The sequence below is a fragment of the Myxocyprinus asiaticus genome, chromosome 48 (genome assembly GCF_019703515.2).
Source record: "Myxocyprinus asiaticus isolate MX2 ecotype Aquarium Trade chromosome 48, UBuf_Myxa_2, whole genome shotgun sequence".
In the NCBI taxonomy this organism is placed as follows: domain Eukaryota; kingdom Metazoa; phylum Chordata; class Actinopteri; order Cypriniformes; family Catostomidae; genus Myxocyprinus; species Myxocyprinus asiaticus.
The window spans coordinates 26,000,682-26,011,951 of record NC_059391.1 but is presented as its reverse complement, the minus strand read 5'-3'; positions in this window follow the sequence as shown (position 1 = coordinate 26,011,951).

Sequence of the window (11,270 nt, the reverse complement as noted above, 5' to 3'; positions counted from 1 at the left end):
ACTAATGATTTTCCCTCGAGAAATACGATAAAAAATTTAGGAACTGTCTTTGGTCGCCACTTGATGTCCAATGTAAAATTTGGTTCCTGAAGCAAAACCAGTTGAGAGCCACTGATTTAGTGTACAATAAACTCTGACATCAAGTAGGTCTAAATTTCGCTCATAGCGGATAAAAAATCTGTAGCCGCAAGAAGATTCACATCTTCCTTTACCTCTTAAAAGCAACAGATTGTCCTCAGGGCCAATACACAGCTCTTGACTTGGCAGCTAGTAAATTGCTGTTCATGAGACTGGAGGCGTACATAGCACTGAAATGTTTAGCAGACGGTTTGCTCTAAATAAATTGCCTGGCCTGAGCTGTTTGGTTTCGCAACAGGAGTGAAATTACCAAATATTTGTGAAGTTAAAGAGAAAGTCTGGGAGGATGGATATCAAACTCTTGTTTTAAGGATTCAGGAGGCTAAAAAAAGCTGGTTTTACTGTTACATGGGATCAATATTCCAAACATACTGAACCACATTATTTTTCCTCCAGGAATGTTTCTACTTATTTATCTGCCTCCTATATTTTAGAATATAGTGCTGGAAAAACAAGCTGGTTTGCTAGTCTTAGCTGGTCTCCCAGCCTGGACGAGCTGGTGTTTAGCTGGTCAACCAGCTGACAAGTGCCCAAAACCCCTTCAAAATCAGCGAACCACACCAGCCTAACCAGTGTGAGCTTATGTGTTTAACTGGAATATAAAAATATTCTTTTCAATATAAAAAGAACTCTCATCATTTACACAAGCTGTGTCCTTGTAATAAGTTTCCTGACTTGACTCATAAAGACTGACTTGTCAGTGTAATTCAAATTAATGTAGTAAATCAGTTTTACAATGAACATCAACCACATCAACACGGTTGTGTCTAATAAACGACAGCCTTTGACACTGCTGCTCTCGTGTGGTGAGTGGAATATGTTGATGCGCATGCAAGTTATTTTGAACTTAATGGAGCTGCTGATGCGGTCACTGGAGTGTTAACATGTATCAGAAGGGCCATATGGAACTAATTTCTTTGCTTTTTGAGTATTTAACCATTTTCTTGTATATACAGGATATACTGTACATAATTTTTTCCCATTTTTCCTTTATCACAAATAATAGCCTATTCTGTTATATTTCTCACAAAAAGCACCATGGTAATAAACTTGTTTATTTATTTATTTTCAGACATGTTCTGTGATAACCCCATGCTAACGACATGCCTCATAGTAAAACCATGGTGTTTTTTTAAAGTACCGTGGAGTACCATGACAGTATCATGAAATATGAACATGATCAATCATTCAGTACCATGGCATTACTCATTTACCAATTTAATAGGCCTAAATATAGGCTATAATATGAATTTTCTTTTTTTTTTTTTTTCAAACAGTGCCCAGGTTATTTACTAAACCCGTTTTATTTACCCACATATCATCATGTACCGATTTCACTGAATTTCGTTCACCGGCATTCTTATTATTGTTCCGGTCTTCCTGCTGGCATTATTTTATATTGACGATGATTTGTGGAATAAAATTTCAACGCAGATACTAAAGTATGTACCATCGAACTATACAGAAGATATATTTAATCAGTATACATTTACATTCTAGTAACACTTTTTCACACTTTTTTTAGGAACATTTTTATTATAAGCTGGACGTGTCAATTTGACATTCAAAACTGCTGGAGAAACTGTTCATATGAACCTTAAAAAGTATAAAATGAAGGGGAGTCAGATGGGCATCATATAACAAATAAAATAAAATAGTAGTCATCTACTTGAGCCATCTTATTTCACTTTAATTTGGTTACAAATAAATAAATTATAACAAAATATAGCTAAGCTACTTGTGGCTGTCACAATCAATGATTTTTATTTTTTTTTATTTTTTTTGCTGATGATTAATCATACAAATAATTGCAATTAATGATTTAATTGTCATATAAATGACATATATGCATCTTAAATATTAATTTATTCATATTTAACTAGAGTCATACCATATTTGATTTCCTCTAGGCTTTGTAAACAAATTTTGCACAGGGCAGAATGACATAAATAAGTCCACTTTATTCTTAGTCCTTTCCATTCATGTTTTTTTTTTTTTTTTTTTTTGTGGAACCCAGCCAACTTGAATATTAGGCTACAGTAGTGTAAAAATATATTATTGTTATTATTAAACATTAGACTGTTATTATGCAGTAGTAACATTTTTGTTTTAAATTCTTTACTTTCATGCGTAATTTTAAGGCGGTTTTATTAAACCCACGAGACTTTATTTCACATGAAGACCTTGTTGTGTGTATTTGACAGTACTTTTTATGTTTGTGTTCTTCATCCCATATCCATCTTTTTTCCTGTGTCATTGTGAAATCAACTTTTTATGGCCAACATCCAAAAATATTTAGCGTGAGTGATTGGAATTTTAGGTGCACATGATTGCGGTTATCTCAGTAAATGATATCAAATAATTGCAATCGGCCTAATTAAAAAAAAAAAGAAAAAAAGAAACTTTTTTTTTTTTTTTTTTTTTTTTAACGTTTCTGAAGCTGCAACACTCATGTACAGGTCCAATATTTCCCCAAACCAAAGTGAGTAAATCTGTTTCACAGAGGGAATGAATGAAAGCTTTGCTGTCTATAATTAACTGAGGAGTTTGGAGTCAAATGGAAAATAAAAACTTGTGAATATCTCCTTGGTTGTCATTTAAAAATCTAAATTATTTCCAATTTTACTCCTTTTGAACCAAAACAATGTCTCAAACCTGGAAGCTGGATCTTTATGTGCTCCCAGCAGTTTTATAGCATTATTCTGTGATCTTTATTTGTTTACAACAATGTCTGATGTCTCATTCCTATAGTATAGGAACATTTCTGAAGGACAATCCCCCCCCCCCCCTGTACTTGCAAACCTGTATGTGTCAAAGGATGAACTTAAAGACATCCAGAAAAGCAAGCAGAGGAGTACAGACAACACCAGATCAGGTTCTGCAAGATTCACTGTTACCTTCTAATAGACCTTATTCATGCTAGCGCCATCTTTGATATTTAATGGGAATGACAATGAAGCTGTGAGGGGTCGACTTACCATCTCTTCAATGGCATGAACAGTTTAAAGCTGTATAAAGCTCCTAGATCACATCTGATTTTCCAGAAGTCATGTTGTCTGGAGATCATTGTATACTGAATGTTCTTGGATAGATATTTTATCAATGTTTTGTCTGCGGAACGATCCAAAAACACTTTAAACTGCAGTACAGCCCATTGAAGACACTGCAAATCTATCCCTCACAGCCTCGTTGTCATTCCCATTAAAAATCAAAAATGGCACTAGCTTGAATAAGGTCTATAAACTAATCTAGCCAATCTACAGTGTAACAATCACACCTTTGATGATCACCATATGTTGTCCACACGTGTCTCTCTCAGGATGGGGAAACAGAATGACATTCTTCTTCTCTCCCGCCAACACTCCACTCCAATATCCAATCAAAGGATTCAGAGTGACTCCTATTAAAAAAAATACCCATTCCTGGTGAGTTTGCTTTTTGCTGCACCTTTATTTAATTTCTGATCTGAGATTTCCACAGAAGCATATCTCATAAAAAGTACATAATAAAATGCATTTTCTCGAATTTCTGTTAAGGGCATTTTCACATTAGAGCTTTTGGTTCACGCATACTGTGCTGATGATTACATTTTAGTCATTCGCACTATGCACAATACATGTTGACACATGAAAACTCAAAGTATACCTTGGCCGTAAGTGTGAAAGCAGCCCTTAATAAAATTGTGATAATAATGTCTACTTCATTTAATTATATCTGTATTAATTAAATAAATGTATCATTATTAAAGGTCTAGCTCTTTACAGGCTTAACTTTACAAGGTTTGTTTAGCTGAATACGGTTTTCTCACTACAGGTGGAGGGTGGGTTTTATTTGATCTAACTCTGCAAACACAAAACAAAAAATGTGTACTTTGCTGATTTTGGTTTTCTTGGTAAAGGTGGAGGTCGGTTTTATTTTAAGCACTTTTACCTTGGGGGCCTGGGTAGCTCAGTGAGTATTGACGCTGACTACCACCCCTGGAGTCGCGGGTTTGAATCCAGGGTGTGCTGAGTGACTCCAGCCAGGTCTCCTAAGCAACCAAATTGGCCCAGTTGCTAGGGAGGGTAGAGTCACATGGGGTAACCTCCTTGTGGTCACTATAATGTGTGGTTCTTGCTCTCGGTGGGGTGCATGGTGAGTTGTGCATGGATGCCGTGGAGAATAGCGTGGGCCTCCGCATGCGCTACATCTCCACATGATAAGATGCGTGGATTGACCGTCTCAGACGCAGAGGCACTTGAGATTCGTCCTCTGCCACCTGGATTGAGGCGAGTCACTACGCCACCATAAGGACTTAGAGTGCATTGGGAATTGGGCATTCCAAATTGGGGAGAAATGGGGAGAAAATCAAAAAAAAAAAAAAAAGCATTTTTATCTCAATCATTTGTTTGCTTCTCTGTATTGGGGTCTACTTTTCCCCACTCTATCATTTGATGTTAAATTTGCTTCTGAATCTCTTGATTAAGAGTTTTGCCGTTAATGTAGGTGTCTTATAAGTGTCTCTGGGTGCAGGGATGTTTCAGAGGCATTGGTTCGTGAAGGGATGTAAAGTTCATAAAATGAGCTCATGGGATATGAAACTTCTCCAGGTGTCTCTAAGTGTTCAGAAAGGGGTGCTCTCAGTAAAGGATCTTCAGGAGGGAGAACAGGTGGATGGCCAGTATGAGAGAAATCTGACCATCTCATCCAGCAGCCTAGATCAGCTCAATGATCTTGCAGAGTGACCTACACCAGTACCATCTACCACATCAAGACCGAAGACCTCGGTAGGTATTGGATTCAATCCTTATAGGGATAGGAATCATAAGGAATTTAACAATCCCAGTTGCTTTAGTAATTTTGAGAAAGCAACAATCCAACACATCTATTACATTATACCCGAGCATTGATTGGTAACCTCGAAGTTCTCATTTACAGAAATACTAATTTACCCTATAATGAACTTTTATTGCATAATTTAAATTGGTCACCAATTATTCATTTATAAGATTACTTTGAATGTACTGGCTTAAACGAGACACTTTAATTTACAAATACCTTCTTGTCTTTAGCTTACTTATCTTTTGAGAACCATGAGGTCATATTTCCAATTGAGATCAGATGTCCATCAGTTCTTGTTCTGTTTGATGCAGGGAAAGGTGAGCTGAAGCCTTATCACTTTATTCAATATACTTAAGCATTTGAACAAACACCTTGTGCATACAGTCAGTATAAGAAAAGGGACATCACATACCTTCTATGGGTACATAATTCTCTCTTTCTGTAGATGTAAACTCCCAGGCGACCACATTAGTTATGGCATTTTTAAGATATAAAGAACTAAACGTCCTCATCACGAGCATCCATAAGTCCTACCAGTCATGTTGTGTTAACCTCCTCGTGGTCACTATAATGTGGTTCTCGCTTTCGGTGGGGCATGTGGTGAGTTGTGCGTGGATGCCGTGGAGAATAACGTGAAGCCTCCGCACGTGCGCTCAACAAGCCACGTGATAAGATGCGTGGATTGACTGTCTCAGACGTGGAGGCAACTGAGATTCGTCCTCCGCCACCCGGATTGAGGCTAGTCACTACGCCACCACGAGGACTTAGAGCGCACTGGGAATTGGGCATGCCAAATTGGGGAGAAAAGGGGAGAAAAAAAAAAAACAGGCATGTTTACCACTGTGTTACATCACCTTTCCTTTTAATTACACTTTTTAATTGTTTGGGAACTGAGGATACTAATTGTTGCAGTTTTGCTTGATACAAGACTTCAGCTGCTCAACAGTCTGTGGTCATCATTGTCCGATTCTCCTCTTCATGATGCGCCATATATTTTCAATAGGATATAGGTCTTTTAAAATTGTGAAGCTTCTGTTCATATGATGAGTTCATAAGTTCATGACATCATAAGTTCATATGATGCTCTGTTCTCTTGTTCTGATATTTTTGGTGTCTACTGTTTTGTTTCTGTTGGAATTTTTCTATGTTCAGTGTTTTTCAGTTAATCAAATCAAATCAAAATCAAATCACTTTTATTGTCACACAATCATACACACAAGTTCAATAGTGTGTGAAATTCTTGGGTGCAGTTCCAAGCAACATGACAGTGATGAGACATATACCAGTCTACAATAAACAACACAACACAATTTAAAATCTAATATACACATAATTACACACAACACAATATACACATAATAACATACAATGTACATTATACAATACACACAATATAGAATACACATTATACAATTACAAAAAATAGTATATATAGTATTTATAAAATGTACAGTAGGTTGTATTGTACTGTATTGACATTCAGGCTGTCGGTGGATAGTCAGTTGCCAGTGTGTTGTTAAGAGAATATAGTTTATGACAGTCTAGTGTGAGATAATAAGATTAATAAAGTGCAGTGCTGATGTATATTGATCGTGAGAGATCAAGAGTTCAAAAGTCTGATTGCTTGGGGGAAGAAGCTGTCATGAAGTCGGCTGGTGCGGGTCCTGATGCTGCGATACCGCCTGCCTGATGGTAGCAGTGAGAGCAGCCCATGGCTCGGGTGGCTGGAGTCTCTGATGATCCTCCGAGCTTTTTTCACACACCGCCTGGTGTATATGTCCTGGAGGGAGGGAAGCTCACCTCCGATGATGTGTCTGGCAGTTCGCACCACCCTTTGCAGGGCTTTGCGGTTGTGGGCGGTGCTATTGCCATACCAGGCAGTGATGCAGCCAGTCAGGATGCTCTCTACAGTGCAGGTGTAGAACCATGTGAGGATGTGGTGGTTCATTCCAAACTTCCTCAGCCGTCTCAGGAAGAAGAGGCGCTGATGAGCCTTCTTCATAACGGCCTCAGGGTGGATGGACCATGTGAGTTCCTCAGTGATTTGGACACCCAGGAACTTGAAACTGCTGACTCTCTCCACTGGTGCTCTTTTGATGGTGATGGGACTGTGTTCTCTTTCTCTTCTCCTGAAGTCCACCACAAGCTCCTTTGTCTTACTAACGTTGAGGGAGAGGTTGTGCTCCTGACACCAGCGGGTCAGAGTGTGCACCTCCTCTCTGTAGGCTGTTCCATCATTGTCAGTGATCAGACCTACCACCGTCGTATCATCAGCAAACTTAATGATGGCATTGGAGCTATGTGTTGCCACACAGTCATGTGTGTACTGGGAATACAGGAGTGGGCTAAGAACACAGCCCTGCGGGGCTCCAGTGTTGAGGGTCAGTGATAAGGAGATGTTACTGCCCATTCTAACCACCTGGCGTCTGCTTGACAGGAAGTCCAGTATCCAGCTGCACAGCGACCTGTTTAAGCCCAGAGTTTTTCATCAAGCTTGGAGGGCACTATGGTGTTGAATGCTGAACTGTAGTCAAAAAACAGCATTCTCACATAACATAAGTGTTCCTTTTTTCCAGGTGGGAGAGAGCAGTGTGTATTGTAGATGCAATGGCATCATCAGTGGAGCGGTTGTTGCGGTAAGCAAACTGCAATGGGTCCAGTGATGGAGGCAGCACAGAGCAGATGTAATCTCTGATTAGTCTCTCAAAGCATTTGCTGATGATGGGGGTTAGAGCAACAGGACGCCAGTCATTTAAGCAAGTGATTTTGGATTGCTTTGGTACAGGCACAATGGTGGACATTTTAAAGCATGTGGGGACTACAGACAAAGAGAGGGAAAGGTTGAAAATGTCCATAAAAACACCAGCCAGTTGGTTCACGCACGCTCTGATGAGGTGGCCCAGAATGCCGTCTGGACCCGCGGATTTACGGATATTCACCCATCGGAAGGATCGGGTTACATCCGCTACAGAGATGGAGAGTGAACTAACCTCTGTAGGTTCGGCCGCGAGAGCTCTCTCTGCGAGGGCGGTGTTATTTCCCTCGAACCGTGCATAAAAAGTATTTAGCTCATCCGGGAGAGAGGCAGCAGTGTTCACGGCGGAGTTTTTATTCCCTTTAAAGTCCGTGATGATATTAATTCCCTGCCACATGCTTCTAGAGTTGGTGGTGTTAAACTGTCCTTCAGTCTTGTTCGTGTACTGGCATTTTGCTGCTCTTTCGGAGGGCATAACTGGCTTGTTTATGCTCGTCCGCATTCCTGGAATTAAAAGCAGAGGTCCGCGCTTTAAGTGCCGCGCGAACATCGCTATTAATCCAATGTTTCTGGTTCAGGTAGATCCGTATTGCTTTGGACGGAACAACATCCTCTACGCACTTTCTGATGAAACACGTTACTCTGTCAGCGTAAACCTCGTTGTTATCATCAGAGGCGGACCGGAACATCTCCCAGTCCGCGTGATCAAAACAATCTTGTAGCATAGAGTCTGACTGGTCCGACCAACACTGGATCGTTCTGAGGGTGGGTGCTTCCTGTTTCAGTTTCTGCCTGTAAGCGGGCAGAAGCAGAATGGAAGAGTGGTCCGATTTGCCAATGGTGGACGGGGGAGGGATTTGGGCGGGGGAGGGATTTGTAGCCATCCCGGAAGGGAGAGTAGCAATGGTCCAAAACCCAGTCCCCTAGTGTGTTAAAACTGATGTGTTGGTGGTATTTTGGTGCAATTGATTTAAAATTGGCTTTGTTAAAGTCCCCGGTCACGATGAACGTGGCCTCAGGGTGCGTGGTTTCCTGCTTGCTTATAATCAAATACAGTTCCTTGAGTGCTCGGTCTGTGTCAGCTTGTGGGGGGGATGTACACAGCTGTGATAATGACCACTGTGAATTCCCTCGGTAGCCAGAATGGTCGACACAGAAGCATGAGAAATTCCAGATAAGGAGAGCAGAAAGACTTGATAGAATGTACGTTCGTCTGATCACACCAGGATTTGTTGATCATAAAACATACACCACCTCTGCTTTTACTGAGAGGACTTTCGCTCTGTCCGCTCAGTGCACGGAGAGCCCCGCGTGTTCGATGGCTGAGTCTGGAATCTCCGCAGACATCCAAGTTTCCGTAAGGCAGATAATGCAGCAGTCTCTCGTTGGAAAGAGATCTGCGCTCTCAGATCGCAGAGCTTGTTGTCCAGAGACTGAACATTTGCCAGTAGAATACTGGGTAGCGGGGGTCGATTTGCGCGACGTCTTACTCTGATGAGAACACCGGCTCTGTTTCCCCTTTTCCTTCTGCGTTTTCGTGGCCGGGCAGCCCAGACAAAGGGCTCCGCAGGCGTGTTTGTAAACAGCGGGTCGGCATTGAGGAATTTGAAGTCCGGTTTACGGTGTGTAATTGCAGAACCAATGTCCAAAAGTGTTTGTCTGTCGTAGACAATAAGGCAGACAACATCCAAGACAAAAAAACATAAGAATTGTAAACAAAACAAACAAAAAACTACAATGTTGTTTCGGAGCTTGCAACGCAGCAGCCATACACGGTGCCATCTTGAGTCCTACAGGTGTCAAAATGTATGTATGAATGGCATTGTGTTCATATTTTCAAGCTTTCCCAGTTCTGTTCTAATATTGTTCCTAGTTGGTTTAACGTCCTAGAGGTGAATAATTTATTTCAAGTACCCTACCCCCGACACTAATTTATACTCCTAAGGGCACCCAGTAATTTTGCAGTATACACTATCTTAGATGCACTAGGAAAAAAATTATTTACCAACCAGGGATGTCGCAGGGGGATGGCTTCTTGGGTTCCAGCCCCGAATGTTTTCCCAAAAGCCCCAAACATTTTGGGTTTTAAAAATAACTTCAACATTTGCCCTCAGTCTCTCTGACTAAACTGCACTGCAAATCAATGGAGCAAACGTTATATTACTGGAGCCATCTATCGGTCACCGCCCTAGCCTGTCACCCTGTGTTATTGTGTCACATCTCATGGATATTTGTGGAACAGTCCATTTACATCTTTCAATGAACAAAATTACTTGGTGCTCTCTTAAGGTATCTTGGTTTGCCATTATCATATTGACGAAACATTTTCTTTTGAAGGTACCTGTCTGTCATGGGGTTCATCATCAGTATTGACACCCTGATGTTGATGATTCCTGAACAGCTACAGTTTCAGCGATACATCTGCACTCATCGATTTAGCCGGGATCACTTGGAGCTCCTCTTCAATTCAATCAGGGCATCAGGTAGGGATATCAGGAGTTTATTCATTGTCTTCTCAAAAAGTTTTTTGTTTTTTAGGAGGCTGGAATAACAATCCTTCTGCAGGCCGGTTCCATGACATTTTCCGCCATCTCATGGTCCTGTGCGGTGTCTCTCCAAGCACTTTAAGCAACGCGGCAGCACAGGATGAGACCGTGTCCCTATCTGCTGTTGAGATGTCATCTGCTATAGCAGCAGAAGAAACTGAAGAGCTTCCATCTCCTTTTGTTAACATCTCTGCAATTGTGTGTGTCCATAGCTACCAGCCAACCCGCTTTGGTGGCCTTGTGGACAATGCCCTTGTGTACATATCAGGGTTTGTCATTCGACAGATTTTGAGAAAGTTGTCCTGTGATGTGTGCCGTGCTAACTTGGTGACAGATGCTGAACCCACATCATTTGATCACAGCTACCATTTGCTTACACTGAAAAACAAAGGAGGGCTGATGATTCCTTCTGAAGGTACAGTTAAGGTGGTCAGATCAGCTGAGCACTTGAGCTGTGTTCTGACCTGGAGCACAAGAAAAGCTAAAATGATGGAGACTTAGACATAAAAAGCCATTTCCACAATGTAAAAACTTTCTGCACAATTCATGTGCATTAAATTATATTACGTTATAGGGACGTCTCCACAAGTATTAACCAAGGAAAATAAGCCAAATCCATGCTCGACAAGCGTGAGTTTTTACAATTCCTTATGGCAATGAATTATTTTCCAACCCTAACTATCGAGATTCTAAGCAACTGGAGACAACCCTTTTTTGTACTCCACGTAGATCATAAACCCTTGAAATCGGCTGAGAAATGTAAACATTATTGTGCTTTTTATCCAGAAAATTCGCAGCTCCCCCATTTGCTTTTTATTTGTTCACGGGCCAGTCTTGCCTGGTGCAATATGGCGGACGTGTTGACGTATCACAGCAATGGGCGTCTACGTGTGTATATATATATATATATATATATATATATATATATATATATATATATATATATATATATATATGGGCTAGAGTACTCGACTACAAAATTACTTGAAAATGCCCATCCCTAGTGCATA